This window comes from Papaver somniferum, chromosome 10 (assembly GCF_003573695.1).
Source record: "Papaver somniferum cultivar HN1 chromosome 10, ASM357369v1, whole genome shotgun sequence".
Classification (NCBI taxonomy): domain Eukaryota; kingdom Viridiplantae; phylum Streptophyta; class Magnoliopsida; order Ranunculales; family Papaveraceae; genus Papaver; species Papaver somniferum.
In genome coordinates this window covers 150,817,032-150,834,881 of record NC_039367.1, presented here as the reverse complement: position 1 = coordinate 150,834,881, position 17,850 = coordinate 150,817,032, and the positions used below count along the sequence as shown (strand labels likewise).

General features: G+C 37.6%; 1 pseudogene; it reads right to left on the bottom strand.

The window, feature by feature from the left end:
• Positions 1-12,486: 12,486 nt before the first annotated feature.
• Positions 12,487-12,586, bottom strand: LOC113319944 (annotated as a pseudogene).
• Positions 12,587-17,850: the final 5,264 nt, after the last annotated feature.

Here is a 17,850-nt window from a genome sequence, read left to right as displayed (position 1 = left end):
CCAATGATAATTATAGTCCCTCTCGTTTTCCATTAAACACCGAGCCAATGTGAATGATACCTTGTCGGTTGTTTGCCCCACGATGTTGAAGAACGACATATTGTATTTGTTTGTCTTGTAGGTGCAATCCATCAAAAGAACACCACAACATGTATGCGACAACTGTGAAAGCAAAAGATGCCAGATGAATATTTGAAGGGTCTTGTTGTCAGGCCCTCTTTTAATGATACGCGTGTAGTTGTGATCCCAAACTATCTTCTTAAATTCTCATAACGGTCCTCCCTTCCCATTCCACCCTCTTAATACTTGCTTGTGCGCTATAAATTGTACTTAGAGAAGACACGTTCGTCCGATCCTTTTCCTTGAAGCCTCTGAGAATTTGTCTCGGTTTGATAAGTGCTTTGATCAATCTCTTTACATCCTCCATTTCATGAGGTTTTAGCTTCGCAACTAAGGAGTGACCAACAAAATCTTTCGGATCCTGGTGGTTATGACGGCCGAACCAAACCACACAATCCCATTCATTGTTCTTGTCATTTAGATGGAATACAAGCTTAAAGGGGCAATTATCCTTCCTCGTACGAGTCTTGTATACCCTATTAGTCTTGTTTGGATATACATAATCCTTTCTCTTGTAGCTATTTTTCTTCTTGTATTCCCCATTCTTCTTCTTGTATTCCCCACTTTTTTGGCAAACCATCTCAAAACTGCTCTTTGAACCTTGGGTATTCCTCACCAACACACACATGTTCTTAAGAGCCGTCTCTTTATCCCAAGTGATTGCTTCCTTAGGATCTTTTATTCCCTACATAAGGACAACAATGGGAGATTAGAAGGTTCATTACAAGCAATCAATTAGTAAAGTTCAAGATACTAGGTGAAAAGTATTCTTTGGTAACATACCAGAGGCATTTTATAGTATCCTGACGTATCCCGACCAAGCGGCTTTGCATTTGTTGGATCAATATATGTCACCACCTAAGGATCGAATGAAAATAAAATAAATTATTTCCAAAAAAAATTAAAACACTATGTCGGAAACAGGTTCCGGCATGCTCGACCAATCTATCGGCATGGTCGAACTGAACCGAAACCTAAGACAAAATTGTAAAACGTTTCCGGCATGCAAATTTTATTTGAAATAAACGCATGGAACCACAAGTGCCGGCATTCTCGTTATCTATGGTTTTAATACGGTACCTGTTTTCGGCGTAACCCATAATTAATATACCATGCCGGTATTTAGTTTTGGAAAACACTCCTTCCCTATGTTTTTTTCTAAGGTACCGACATAGTAACGTTATAATTGAACAAAGGCGGTGGCCCGGTGCCGACATTGTCGTTATCTATGGTTCTACGCCGATATATGGTCCCGGCGTGGTAGTTAATTTATTTTTCGTGCCGGTATTTTGATTTGGAAGGCACTGCTTCCTGTATCTTTTTCATGCAGTACCGGCATGGTAACCTTTGAATACAACCATGCCGATAGTATAGTCCGTAGAATATTACTTGGTAGGTAAAAAGTAACTTTTGTACCGGCATAGTTTTTTGGTTGAACACTATGCCGGATTGATATTCAAAATGGGGGATATCGGGATGCCGGCATGGCCATAGTATGAATACCATGCCGGTATGGGGACTTCCGGCATTGTATTCATACCACTACTATGCCGGCACCGAACTTTTTCAGCTGAAAAAATGGGTGGTTCAAAGAAAACAAATCAAAATTTCAACCTCTTAGCAGTTTTACCTGTATGTTAGGGATGCTTGTATGTTGTGCAAGTTTACTTTCTTGTGTAGGTTCTTCATAAAACTCTCCATGCTCGTAAAAATCATCATTCAAGGGTGTTGGATCAACAAAGAGCTGCAATTATGAGTTGTTGTCATTAGCTGAAGATTCAAGATATAATCCTTGTTGTAGTTGAGCTAAAGATTCAAGGATTATATCTTCACTGAATTTTATGTTACAATTTTTATACACACATCATCTACCTATAAACAAGCTTATAGACAAATATAATTTTGTGCTTCTGTTTTAATTGAGATTGCACTTTTTGTAGAAATATTTGCTCCCGTTTATGAAATTCATCCATTAGTGAATAAGAAGATGATGGAAAAATGGTTGCGCTTAATCTTACAGTGTATATCTATTCTTCAGCTTTTATTAGAGTCTGCGAACGACGCTTAATCATACTGTCTATAAGCATATATTATATTGTTGATGATCGATTAAAGACGCGGTAATTGGTTTTCCTATATGGAGATATTGTATGTGGTGGAGTTGTAGTTTCTTATTCTGTTTTGAAGAGAAGCGATCTAAGATGAGGTCGACACAATTTTTGGCATATGCACCTTGGGCATATGATTAAAGAAAGGTTTGTTTGAATGTATTGAGTGTGAAACTTACTTGAAGATCATGGAATTTCTGCAAGCTTTTGTTGTTTACAAAATAATGTAGGAGCAGAGCTTTTCGTACCGTTGAACACTGCAAATATGGTACGGTTTGAATCATCCATTCGGATTTTTGAAGGCACCTCTTTGATTTATTGTTTTTTTAAAAGAGGAGGTAGGTGGTTTGTTATCTTTATTTTTGGATGATATTTGGCGGAGAATTAAGGTGTTTACGTTTTGAAGTCATCAAGTTGAAGAAGTGAAAGACCATGGTGAAATACACAGATTGGTCATATGGATATGTTCGTTTTTGAGGTGAAAACTCGGTTGCAAGGAACAAGGTACCATTGTAGCACTTCACAATTGTAAGGTACAATACTACATGTGAAGAATATAGTTAAACGAAGAAATCGCAAGTTATTCGAAGAATGCGGTATGTGAATTGAATTGCTTTTTTTCATAAGAAAAAGCATTCGAAAACAGGAAAGAAGTTTCAAGTTCAGACGTGAATGTGGGAACATGAAGATCTAATGTTGATGAAGAATATTTGAAAGTTCTCGAGTGTTTGAATGTTTGTGTATCATGTGCATCCTCTAGGGAATGGTTTCTGACTTTTAGGAGTTGGAGTTTGAAGTTGAAGATATTAAGCATTCGTTTGAAGTACTTAGGTGCAACTCGATAAGTTTGAAGTTGTTCGGTGTGTACCGTAGTTTGAATAAGAATCTGAAATCATTAGATCCATTTAACTCCGTGGGGTTTACAGTTGTTTAAACGGTGGAGTATTGAAGAAGTTTTCCAATGCAGTTGCAGTGATGAAAGGATTGAAGAATGGAAATCTATATTGTTGAATATGGAAGTAGAAGTATTATATAGTGTGCTAATACATTTGAAGACTAAATCATGCAGCTAAGGCATGAAGTTGAAGAACGTATAATCACGGAGTTTAGAATTTTGTGAACATTGTGTGAAGGTGGAGAAAGAATCAAGCTTAGAGTTGGAGTTGAAAGTTCTAGTTTTATGAAGATATGAAAATATCATGAATATCACCACATATGGAATACCGGAATGTGTTCACACAGATTTTTGGGAACTTACTTTGTGTGGAGAAAGAAATGAATTATTTCATCTTTGAAGAAAACTTCGTAGGTATGGGGGTACACCATACATTTGCGTGTGATGAAATATTGAACTCCCGCATTGAAAGACGAAGTGTTGGAATTTGAAGAAGTAGGATGGAGGAAGAGCTCAAATTTGACAAGTGAAGTGGTGAGTTTAAGTTAAAGACTATATCCAACAAGTTGAAGTAAATGCGCAAAAAATTGAATCTTGCAAGTTTGACGAATATGTGCATGTGAAAATCTATGAAGTTGAAGACGCGTCAAGAATTCATAAATAACTGGAATTGATGAGAAATCAGCAAAGTTACGAAAGAATTGGTTATGTTTAGGATTGGCCATCTTGAACTAAATCAATGACTTACGTTTGAAGCATCTTTAGATGCATTAGTATGTTGGTGTTTTTTCTAAGACACAGTTGCAACCCTGTTATGGGATTGAATTTGTGAAGCACATATTGAAGCACATTGCATCTTTAAAAGGGATTTGAAACACCATACGGTGTGTTGGTGTCAGTTGACACATTTGAACCTTACACAAGGATTTTGGAAGTTGTACCAGTGCAACATCTTAGGATGATTGAAGTATGAAATCTCTTCGTCTCATTCTTTGTGATTCCACAATAACTCCTTATACTACCATATAGTTAAGTTATTGTGAGGTGATTGATATTTCTAGGTTGTTCTACGAGAATATAAGACCGTATTATCAATTGGTTCCAGTTCACCTTGATTTATCAAAAGACGGGACAAAAAACTTCTAGGTATTTCTGTGGGAGAAAAATTTATCTATCAGAATAAACATTTCTGTGGGAGACAGATTTGTTTATAATCTTCAACTTTGGGTCATAGCAACTCTTTGTTGTCGGTGAGATCAGCTAAGGAAATCAAGTGCGTAACTGGGATTCAGAGGCGTAAGGAACGCGACTGTACCTTAATAGGTGTGAGACTTGGTTAGAGCTCAACTTCCAGTAAGAATTTAACTTGTAGTAGTCTAGTGTATATACGACTTAATACAATGTGATGTTCAAACCTGGACTTGGTCCCGGGGTTTTTCTGCATTTGCAGTTTCCTCGTCAAAAAAACTTCTGGTTTGTGTGTTATTTCTTTTCCGCATTATATTTTCTTATATAATTGAAATATCACAGGTTGTGTGTAGTTCAATCAATTGGTAAATCCAACCTTCGGTTGTTGATTGAAATTGGTTGACACTTGAACATTGGTATCTGGTACCGTTCAAGTTATATCAATCAGACTCACATATCTCTATATGTTAGATTGCAGATTGTATTGAGAAATGGAAATATAACTCTTGGATGTATTTCTTTGATTGAGTATGATTGTCTAGTTGATTCTCCTAGAATGATATTAGAGTTAGTCCATACACATTTCCAATCGAAATATTGGGTGTGGTTATTAAACCCCCGCTTTTTCACTAGTTATACCGTAATACAAACATTTTATCAAATACCTGAAGTACGAGAGAATACAACATGGAAGAAGAAATGAGAAACTCGCGCAGTGTTTCTAGTCGTTTGGTTGATTTCATACCCATCGTCCAGAAGTGCTGGGAATGATTTCTTTTCTTCAACAACAAATCCAATTGGTTTCTAAAACTCCAATATAAGATATCCATTTACATACTACAGTACTCAGAGCACTGATGATCACTATCCGTGAAGATCATAAGAATTCTGCTACATTGATTGTTTTTAGTTCAGATTTTTAACTTGATGGGTACTGTTGTACGACAACAGAGGATGATTCAGATTGTTTTTGGTCGACCAAAACTTATGTGGGATGAGTCGGTGAAGGAGGACTTGAAGAACCGGAACCTAACAGAGGATGATGCACTGGACAGACAGAAGTGGAGAGCAGCGATTCACGTGGAAGAGGTAGGATTTCTATTTCCAGTTTGAGTTGGCCCGTGTATGTTCGCGAACAGCGTGTCCATTGGGAATGACTTGTCTCGGGATCTCGTGTTCCTCTTGTCACCACTGACATGAGTTGCTAGTTCTTCCTGAAACGGTTGTTGCTCGATGGACAATACATGTTGGCGTATGATTGGTGTTTGGTTTTTGGTGCTGGTTTGCCTCCGTTTCACGCGACGACAACAAGCCCAACTACCTCTTCAGCTTTTTCCTCGGTCATCTGAGGGGAAGAATAGTTTGGTCCCCTGTGCTTAGCTGTCGAAAAGTTATCGAATATTGTCCCTTATAACAGTGAGCATGTAAAACCATTATAGCATCTGTGAAAGGAAGGACTCTTTCCTGTGGCTATGCAAGGCACATGATCGTGAAAGGGGGGACTCCTCCCTGTAGCCCTGCTTGCTATGGGCAGGGATATAGTGTGCATGCTATTTTAACAGTCGCGAATGCGTAAACTCTACTAAATGGTGTGACCACTCCATGCTCCACCTGCGGCACGGAAGGTGCCAAAGACTTACTACTGTCCCCGACAGGCTTCCCAGACAGGTGAGCCGGTGTAGAAACTTAACCATATCCTGGAGATAAGATCGTTATGCGGTTTATCTCTGCCAAACCTGGTACGTGATACTGGAAAATGGGATTTAGATATTGGATTGGGTATTGCTGTACGAGATCAAAGCCTAAAGAGCATCGAATTATTATGCGTATAATGGGTGCATACTTCTGAAAATTTGCTCCACTTGAATCTAATAATGGGTGCTGCTATTAATCTTTCTATTATTCTTCAACCTTCCTTCAAAAGTTGAGTATCCTATGGTTAGATACCCATCTCAAGTTATATTTAATTCAACGAAGTTTTGTAAAACATCTTCTTCAATTGAGGGGAGCTTGAACACCATCTTGCGTAGATGTTCCGATTCCTGATAGGAGGTAATCCAAAAAAGAAATTTTTAGAGAAAAAATGGATAAATTTGTAGCATTTATTTGCATCAGATCAAATGGAAGAAGATAAAACAGATGATAAATAAACTTTTGAAACACTTGAATATACTTAAACTGCCAATGTTAGTCAAGTGATAGTTACGGTGCTTGGTAAATAAAAAAAGTCAACGAATGATTATCCAACGGTCTTTGGTTAGTCTACGACCCTAACACATTAACGACATGTTATACGACCCGTACCCTAATTTGACTATAAAGTAATGACCCTTTTACAAAATATCTCTTGTATACTTAAACTGTCAATGTTATCTAATGGTCTTTGGTTAGTCTACCATCCTAACGCATTAACGACATGTTCTACGACCCATACCCTAATTTGACTATAAAGTAACGACCCTTTTACAAAATATCTCTTGTATTTAATCTTTGAAACTCATTTTCACCCAACTAGGATTGTATCCAGAGAAGGATCAACAAGTGTCCATATACCAACATAATTTAGAGCACCATGTTCATTGTGCATAAAGCTCAACCACTTTGCAGATTTAATTGCTTGCTTGTAGGAAATAGGTGGACACTCATCAATGTTAGCCGTTAGAGCCTTAGATAGGGGATCTTATATAACAAAAGGATTAGTACCAGAAACTCCATCAACAAATGCCTCCATTGGAGGTTCTTGAATTTATCCATCAACATGTCTAAAAAGATCTGTGGAGATCAAGATCGCTACTCTAACTGATCTCTCCACAACAAGTAATTTTGACCATCAAGTCTTGAAAGGTAAAGAAAAAATCAGAAAAGAATCGCGCTGAGCAACAGAAGGATTTGAAATTGATCCCAATGGATTTTATGTAAAATTACTGTGTGCCATGTTTTTGTTAGTTACATTAAATATTGAAGTCAAGAAATGAAAAAATTACCGATAAAAGTGGATCTGAAGTCAAGATTTGGGTAATCTGGAGAAAAATTATTTAATAAAAAACAAATGTTTAATTGATGTTAAATATTGAATTGGTAGGATCAATCAAGAGTATGATACCATATAAAGAATATGGAACAGAGTGATGAAGAAAATGTTTTTGAGACAAAATAAAAATGGATTGATTAATCGGAACAAATGATGTCCAGACAATATTAATACATCAAGAGAAACATAAAATGACAGGATTGTCGGAACATCAGTAATGGACAGACTATGTCAATGCCAAGTCATAGCGGAATGACCTAGACTGGTTACTTATTTCGGACAATTACTATGGGCCCAACTATAATTATTTATTCTATCTATCGGGAAATATTTCTAATGGAGGAATAAATTGAATCAAAACTACTGGTACATCAGAAACTCAAAGCAGCCACCAAGCAAAACAACTGCAATGTTGGATTTTGACAAGACTGTTTGGGAGAAACAAATAAAGAAAAAAAAACTTTCAAAAAGAAGTGATTCTAATGGAGATTGCAATATTTCATGGGTAGGATGCTACTTTCATACTAAATAATAAGCTCTTCAGCTTGAACTACCTAGTACTCAAGTGCGCCCTAACCATGTAATCTTAAAATCTCCACAAGAATCAAATTTCTTGAAAAATATATGAATGGTCTCGACATTTAACTAGCATGATAGCTAGAACAACATATTCCTCGATCTTTTTAGCTAGTCTACATATAAAACAAACCCATGCAAAAAAATAAAGAAAAACATGGAGAAAGTCGTATTTCACGTAGTAATGTATAAGTTTAAGGATGAAAGCTAAAAACGGAGTATATGGAGTTGCATATTTATAGATTTAACGGTGAAAACACATATAGCAATTACTCAAGTTATGGAAACTCATACCTGAACTTGGTGATCAAGTAATCAAATTATGGGAACAATTACACGAACTTGGTGATCAAGTAAACACCGACCGAATAGAAAGGTGGTAACTGAAATTCCTAAAGCGGGATGAGCCAGTTTGATCATCGAGATAGAATCCTGATTTGCGCAGGAAGGAATTGCGTTGGGTGGAGTATCCAAAGAAACGCAGCAACTATCACAGGACACTGCCCAAACTAGGAGACCTAATTAATGTTTCCCTACATAGGACCGTGGATCGGAAAGTATCATCTCCCGCAAGTACTGTAGATTGTTCTTATTTATCCACTGGACAAACTCTAAACTCTTTTGAACGCTTCTTCTCACGTCTACTCTCCTTGTATAGGAGGCTTATTCGATATTACACGAAGGGATGCGTATCCAAATTCCAAACCCAGTATTTCCATGGATTAGATTGCTGGAGATTATAATATCTCTTGGGTACACATTAAATAGTTAGCTCTTTAGCTTGAAGTAAATAACACTCGTAAGATACGGATAGACCCTAACCATGTGATTTTAATATTTAAAGAATCAAATTTCTTGAAGAAATTGTTAGAGAAAATGAGTTTATAAAATAGTTTGGTTTCTGGTCTTGGTGGGATTGGAACTTAGGATCTATTGGTCACTAAGGACACTAGTTCATTTTCACTATTTGTGAATGAACCTTTAGTCCCACATAGGGAAAACTAAAGATGATACCTCTCCATAAGTATTGAAAATTTTGATATTAGAGTGGCCCTTGGGTCATTAGCACTTTTGTGCGAGGGAGAGGACTTAGGCAATGGGCTAGTTGGTGCAATCACACATTTTCACACACGCGCGGTGCTTCGCACCGAAGCACGCACGTCGTTGCCCGTGCGGGCCGGGTTCGGGTGTGGGTGTGGGTGTGGGTGTGGGTCAAGACTTACATGAGACCTCTCTCTATTCTCCCCTATATAAAGCGATCACTTTCATTATCCTCTTCTTTTCGTCTTCTCCCCCTGAGTGGTCCTTTATTTTTCATTCCGGTCCTTTATTTTTCATTCCATGCGCAATTGCTGTTGAGGTCGTAAGAGTGGGAAAGTACTGTAGTGCTAACAGTGCTTGCAACGGGCAGTTTTATCCTGGATACGAACTTGACCACAGGTGATAGACGCATTTATGTGTCTATTTTCATCTCTATTGTGTATATTGTTAGTACCCATTTTTGTATTTATTTCGGCATTTTATCTCTTTGTAGGTGTTTTTGGAGAAATAAGCTTTTGCGGCGAAATTGGCTCGAAAAGTTGTTAAAGGCACCTGAGAGGACATTTGCTATTCGGACTCTCGCTTTGGATAAGGGGTAACCTATTTCCAGGCACTTGCTAAAGGGAGAACAACACAGGATAGGGGGACACCTTCTTCACGATTTGAATTATAGAATTTGGCGGGAAAGCACTCGTTTACGCTGTTAAGATTTGAAATGATTTCTGAAGCGTTTTCAAGGAGATTAAACACTGGAAATTGATTGGGTTGGACATGATATGACTTAAAAAGTTCATTAGAAGCAATTGGATCGATCTAATTAGGCTGGAATTGCCGGAAAAAGGAAACAGAGTAAAAAAGGAAATACGGCCCCTGTCGAGTTTGTTTTTGGACATTCAGAGAGATTAAAGGAAAGAAATTCGTTCCAAAGATACATATTCTATCTAAGGAAGAGTTTTATACAATTGGGAGAGCTCAGAAACGCGTGAAACGAATTAGGGAAGAGATTATTGCCGTGACTGCCAAGGAAGGAAAGAAGAGATTTCGAAGCGATTTGGGAAAGATTAAATGACCCTTTTGTGTATAAATAGGATTCTTAGGTCCCCTAGAAGGATGAAGAATAGTTTGGAGTAGTTTAGAGCACCACAGAGCTGAGAAGATCGAGTTGCAGGAAGTTACAGCTGAACTGTCCGTTTTCTGCTGCTGCTGAAGAACAAACGTTTCGCAAGGAAGAACAGCGTCTCAAATTCGCAACATCACTTGTTTGTAACAGCTGAACTGTCTTCTTTTCTTTCTCTGTAACAATTGAACAGCGCCTTTGCAACAGTTATTTCTGTTGCAATTTTTCTGTTTTATTGTTTCACCTCTTGTAAACACTTTTGGGCTATAAGCATGTATTTTGAGCAAGTGATTAATATGAGGGGATAAATCCCTTAGCCTAGGCAACGGAGGAAGCCATTGTTCCATGAAAAGTGGTATAATTCTATTTTAATTATTTATTGCAATTATTTTACATGATTATTTGCATAGAACTATTATAGAAAATTGATTTTTATTGAGTAGTTGTGAATCGTTTTGATGGAGCATGCTTGGTTCTAAAACTTTTGATGTTTCATGCTTTGTGATTACAACTATTACTTCAAAATCTATTAGAGGCAAAATATTAGATCACTTTAAAAGAAAGAATTGCATGAATATTGATTAGAATTTTTACTTAATTGGTTAATGGTGGAATCCAGAGTCTCGGTATTTTCTTATTATCTTTGAAACAACTTTATTTAATTTTCGAAAACCCTTCACAAATTCGAGTTGAACGAATCTTATTACCACTTTTTCTACAACAATTAAAAACAAATCAATTTTTGGCGCCGCCGACGCGGATTTGCTTTTGGGGTTTTTAGACTTAGTTTCCTTTGTCTTTTGTCTACAGGTTTTTATTATTTTTGTTCTTTTTTACGTTTTTGGGTATTTGTCTTTTGTCTACAGGTTTTGGATCATAAAGCGAATTGAGCCAAGGAGTTTGGCGATTTCGTAAAGACTGGAACTTAAAGCATAAAGACTTGGAGCAAAAGATTAAAGCGAAAAGAACGGAAAAGAAGACAATTTCTTTTTAGATATTTTTTTTTAGGGATTGTTTATTTTTCTTTATTAAAAAAAAAAAGAGAGAGAGAACTGTATTAGGGTTTGCAATTTTTGTAATTTTTTTCTTTTCTTTTTGGACACTTGGACATTGGACTTTGGACATTATTATGTTTAAACCCTAAGGAAGGGTTGGTTTAAATACAAACTGTGTGCAGGGAAGAACGGTGATTACGATATCACCTCGGCCCCTCGGGTTCGTACATAACATAGGAGTTGTGGCCCGAGTCGACTTCAGCGGTTCTTCGCCCGTCTGGTACGGGAGGTAAGTTTTTCGAAACACCCGCGAATCCCCTGTCAGCGGGTTTACTGTATTCCTTAAGGTGAATATATGCTGAGGACTTGAATACTGTTGCTTTTAATTCCTAATAAAGGGCAAGGACTGGCCATACAAGATAAGGGTTCGGATTTCATCACCGTTCTCTTCTTGCCCGCCTTAGGAACACGAAACCAAACGTGAACCTAAGCCTAAAATTTTGACTAGAACGAGACCTATAGGGTAACGATCTTAGTAGGAAAGTCGTTTGAAAAATATTGGTTACTCTTTTGAGCATACTTCGAAGTTCTTGACGGTTTCTGTGAGTTGAATGCGTGACTGCGCCGCCTTGTAACCGGTGAGGCCTTGGGTATCAAAGCTCCACTGATCTTCCCTCGCGTTGATTCAACTTACTTTGACTCGGATTGATTCCAGAGGGGTTTGCTAAAATTGTAACGAATTCCCCTTCGAGAGACAGAAGCTAGTCTAGAAACAATCTAAGTGGAGCCATCATGCTTTTTGTTTGCTAGAAATCTTTAGGTTTGCATTGGTCAATTCGAGTCGGCCTTGTTTTGTGTTTGCATAGAATTCCCTTCCTTATTCTGTTGCATGCCTGAACGTAAAAGAGACGCCCTAGGTAGATTTGTTAAAGAGAAACCTAGTAGTTCTAAGCGTCTTGATTACCTCAATTTAGAGAGTCTGATTCGTGAAGATTCCGTTTTTGAACGTCCGTTTGAAGAGAAAATCCCTGATAGTCCAATAGCGCCAGAAATGGCAACTTTGAAAGCCTTGTTGAATCCTACTAGGACTACTCGTCCCTCGTTTATCAAGTTACCTGAAACTGAAGCAAATTATGAACTTAAGCCTGGAACCTTACAGTTTCTCCCAATCTTTTTAGGAAAGGAAAATGATAACCCCTATTTCCATGTTAGGGACTTTGAGGAAATCTGTAGTACCCTGAAAATTAGAAACCTTGATGATGATGCTTTAAGACTTAGGTTATTCCCCTTTTCCTTAAAAGATAAATCCAAGTCGTGGATGTATAGTTTGGCTTCCGAATCAATTGAAACCTATGAACAACTTACATCCGCCTTTTTGAACAAGTTTTTCCCTAGGCACAAAACCTCGTCTATTAGGACGCAAATCTGCACGTTTACACAACAGGAGGGAGAATCTTTGTATAGGTATTTGGAAAGGTTCAATGATTTATTAGCCCAATGTCCTCATCATGGTTTTGAAAAGGTTAGGTTAGTTCAGATCCTTTATGAGGGTTTAGATTATCCCACCACAACTACAGTAGAGTCCATGTGTACAGGTGGGTTTGAAAACCAAACAGTTGATAATGCGATGACATACTTGCATGAAATCGCTGAAAAGACCCAACAATGGGAAAGTAATAGGGTACCCCAGAAAACAATTCTTCTAGGCAGAGGAAACGTTAATAGGGTAGAAGGAATCTTTGAATCAGATGCCAAAATTGCTGCTATAGCAAAAAGGTTAGAAGCTTTAGAAGTTGGTCACACTAGTGGTAGATTGGAGCCTTTTTGGGAAGTCCAAAATAATGAAGAGCAAGCCAATGCTCTCTATAATAACACTAGATTCGATAACCGTCAGAAGTTTGACCCATATTCAGAAACCTATAATCCTGGTTGGAGAAACCATCCGAACCTTTCGTGGTCTAAAGCCCAGAGTCAAGGTCAGTTTAGTAATTCTAATGTTCCCCCAGGTTTTGGTTCAGATAAGAACTCTTCAGGTGAGTTTCAGAACTCTTCAGAGAATAGAATAACGAGCTTAGAGGAATCTCTTAGTATACTAAGAAAGAGCCAGGATATGTTAGCACAGAGCCATGACATGTTATTAAAGAGCCAACTTAGTTTTCAACAGGAAACCAAGCAGAACTTTCAAACTAGTTCTCAGAGCCTTGCTAATCTAGAAATTCAAGTCGGCCAAATAGCTAAAACCTTAAGTGAGAGAGATAACGGAAGGCTCCCTAGTCAGACTAATCCCAACCCTAGAGGAGTTCATGAAGTAGGTGCAAAACCATCGAATCAATTGAATGCTATTAGAACCCTTAGGAGTGGTAGAGTAGTAGACAATCAGGTAAACATGCCCGATAGTGAACATACTGTAGTTCACCCCTCAGGATCTCATCCCTCGGGACCGCTAACTGAGGGGACTGATAAAATTTCCAATGATGATGACTCGGTTCCTGAGAGGTCTGATCCTGTGCCTAGATCCCCATTTCCCCAGCTGTTAGCACCAACAAAGAAGGAATCGAACTTTAATGACATATTGGAGGTTTTTAAGCAAGTTACCATAAACCTTCCTTTATTAGATGCAATTAGGAAAATTCCTGCTTATGCCAAGTTCCTTAAGTATATGTGTACGCGAAAGAGAAAACTTAGCGTCCATAAGAAAGCCTTTTTATCTAGTCATGTAAGTTCAATCATTCAGAACACTACCACTCCAAAGTACAAAGACCCAGGTTCCCCAACCATTGCTTGCACAATAGGTAAACACCGGGTATAAAGAGCTTTACTTGACTTAGGAGCCAGTGTGAACTTACTGCCGTACCATGTGTACTTACAGCTAGGTCTTGGTGAAATGAAACCTACTCAGATAACACTGCAGTTAGCTGATAGGTCTGTCAAAATTCCTCGAGGTGTTATCGAGGATGTTCTAATTGAGGTCGACAAGTTTATTTATCCAGTGGATTTCGTGGTCCTAGATACCCAACCTGTCCCTGACCCAGAGAACCAGATACCTGTGATTTTAGGTCGCCCATTCTTATCTACGTCTAATGCAATCATAAACTGTCGAAATGGTGTGATGAATTTATCCTTTGGTAATATGACTATCGAAATGAACATTTTTAATGTTAGTAAGCTACCTTATGAGCTAGATGACACATGTGTTGAAGGAGTGAATATGATAGAATCCTTAGTTCAGGAGTCATTACCAAACATCTTGTCTGAAGACCCACTAGAGAGTTGTCTATCCCATTTTGGTTTAGATTTCGACGAAGATAGCAATATTGAACAATTGAATTCTATGTTGGATTCTTTTCCTATGTTAGATACTGATAAATAGAAAGCTAGGTTCGAACCATTACAAGCTTTTGAGTCTACCTTAATCCCTTGTTCAGAAGAGCCTCCTAAGTTGGACCCTAAATCTGCATTCTTAGGGCCATCTAAGAGTTTTCCTGTGATTATAACATCCGATCAGGATAGCAGGCCAGAAATCATGCTTCAAGACAATAAGGAAACTCTAGGGTTGACCATACAAGATATGAAACATATAAGTCCTACATCTAGTATACCTCAAAAGAATTTAGAGGATGAACCACCTTATTATAACTCAGAGAAAGCAATTGACCTTTTTCAGAAACCTGATGGTCAAGAAATTAGGAATATTGTGACTAGTCTATCTAGAGACACCCAAAATTCTAAGTTTGGGGGTAGTGATCGTCAATTATCCCCAGTAGAAGTCCCTAACTTGGGACTCGATACTAGTGCTTATGAGGTATCACTTGAGTCTATTCAGACTCCACAGCCCGATCCTCCCGTAACTGTCCAGGAGGAAATCCAGCTATTAAAGTCCCGTTTTTCGGATGAATCTGTTTTTCAAGACACTCATATGAAGCCCAATTGGGTGCCCCAAATAAATCTATTTGTCTTGCAAGAAACTTTCAATGAGGTTGTGCTCCTTATGTTATTTCTTCTGATCCTGTGCAGTTGTTTCATATTAGTGGCAGTTTTATTTGGTTTTGATGACCCACAGTTATTTCGACTACTGATATATGATTTGAAAGGTAACTAGCCATTTTATGAAACTTGATGTCTGGCTGAAGACTTTAAACTTAGCACTTCTTGGGAGGTAACCCAATATTCATGCGACACGGTAATATATTTCCTTATCTCTTTTGCTTCAAATGGTAATTGTTTCTCCTTGTTCATGCTTTTAATTTTATCTTTAGAACATTGAGGACAATGTTAGATTTAAGTTTGGGGGTATGGGAGAAACTTTTTAGTTGCAGTATGAATAAATAAACTCCAGAGCTTAGAAATTTATGCCTATTTAGGATGGCACTAACCAATTTAAGTGGATGGAAGCATTTTGGTTGTAGGAGTTGAGGAACCAATCTGATTAGATGGCAACATCTAGAAGAGTCTATTCATAAAAGCACAGAGCTCAGGTGTTAGAAATAACATGATAGTTTCACCATATCTCGTTGAGTCCTTTTCACTTCTATTTTTATTTTATTTTGTTTTTAAACTATGTTTCTCTAAGTGATAGGTGGGGCCCACGATTCAAGTTGTTACCAATGCTAGGGTGAATTAGAGTGATTGAGATACCATGAAAAAAAAAAGTTGAAAAAGAAAAAAAAATGGTAGTTACCAAAAAGTTGAAAAAAAAAATTGAGACCAGATCATTTGACCAAAAGGAATAAATTCAATAAAGTCGACCACTGGTACCCTTGTATATGCCAGTTGTGTTGACCTAGAGTTAGGTTATCGACCACTGGTTCCCTTGTATATGCCAGTGTGTTGATATTAGTCAGACTAGTATCTCAATCCATTAGGATAGGTTCATTTTGGCGGAGGCCTTCAGACAGATATGGGAAACGCCGTTCACTTAGTAAACATCAAAACCATCTATGTTTTTCTATATCCATCTTCTTGATCTATCCATGTGATTAGTTTTGACTCCGAATATGATGTCCATAGTGCAACTATTTGAGTAGAGCTCTGTCACTTTATATGAATTTTAGTATGCTTGAGTGCAAACTCGTGTACAACAATTGGAATTTCGCATCAGGGTACTTCGTCCTGTAGTCAATAAGTATGCCAACCAAGGAGATTCTTTAGTGCCTTCCAAGGTTCTGCATAGATAGCTAAGGTCTGGAGTAAAGGTTTTGTGGGTATATCTCTTGTAAGCCCTCCCGAGACTATAACTCGGCCACTAGGGACACCTAGGGGTTTAAAGGCTTATTGCATACGCTAAATGCAATCGACGATGCCTGCGACAGTGAGTTAGGATTTTATTTTGTAGTTTTGATTTGCTCGGGACTAGCAAATAATAAGTTTGTGGGTATTTGATAGACGCATTTATGTGTCTATTTTCATCTCTATTGTGTATATTGTTAGTACCCATTTTTGTATTTATTTCGGCATTTTATCTCTTTGTAGGTGTTTTTGGAGAAATAAGCTTTTGCGGCGAAATTGGCTCGAAAAGTTGTTCAAGGCACCTGGGAGGACATTTGCTATTCGGGAAAGATTCAATGACCCTTTTGTGTATAAATAGGATTCTTAGGTCCCCTAGAAGGATGACGAATAGTTTGAAGTAGTTTAGAGCACCACAGAGCTGAGAAGATCGAGTTGCAGGAAGTTACAGCTGAACTGTCCGTTTTCTGCTACTTCTGCTGAAGAACAAACGTCGCAAGGAAGAACAACGTCATTCGCAACATCACTTCTCTGTAACAGCTGAACTGTCTTCTTTTCTTTCACTGTAACAATTGAACAACGCCTTTGCAACAGTTATTTCTGTTGCAATTTTTCTGTTTTATTGTTTCACCTCTTGTAAACACTTTTGGGCTATAAGCATGTATTTTGAGCAAGTGATTAATATGAGGATCTAAATCCCTTAGCCGAGGAAACGTAGGAAGCCATTGTTCCATGAAAATTGGTATAATTCTATTTTAATTATTTATTGCAATTATTTTACATGATTATTTGCATAGAATTATTATAGAAAATTGATTTTTATTGAGTAGTTGTGAATCGTTTTGATGGAGCATGCTTGGTTCTAAAACTTTTGATGTTTCATGCTTTGTGATTACAACTATTACTTCAAAAATCTATTATAGGCAAAATATTAGATCACTTTAAATGAAATAATTGCATGAATATTGATTAGAATTTTTACTTAATTGGTTAATGGTGGAATCCAGGGTCTCGGTGTTTTCTTATTATCTTTGAAACAACTTTATTTAATTTTCGAAAACCCTTCACAAATTCGAGTTGAACGAATCTTATTACCACTTTTTCTACAACAATTAAAAACAAATCAACAGGGTATTGGCATCACTCATTCTTGAGGCGTACCGGTCAAATATTGTGTTAAGGACAACGTTATTTCTGTTTTCTGTCTGTAACAATGGGTAAGAACGATGTTGAAAGGCCTCCAAAGTTTTCTGGAAAAGACTTTAAGAGGTGGCAGTCAAAAATGTTATTCTTTCTAAGTTAGCATGAGTTGGATTCCTATGTTATGAAACCTTTTGATGAATCGCAGAATGATGCTGGTCGTGAGTCTTCTTTAGAAGAATGGAAGAGGAACAATTACATGTCTAAAAATCATATTCTGAATTTCTTAGAGGATGCTTTGTATGATTTTTACAATGCTAAAGAAAACTTTTCTGCTTTTGATTTGTGGGCTGCATACCCAAATTTAGTTTGGGAAAGGAACACAAATCTGAAATATGCGTAGAATCAAAGTATGC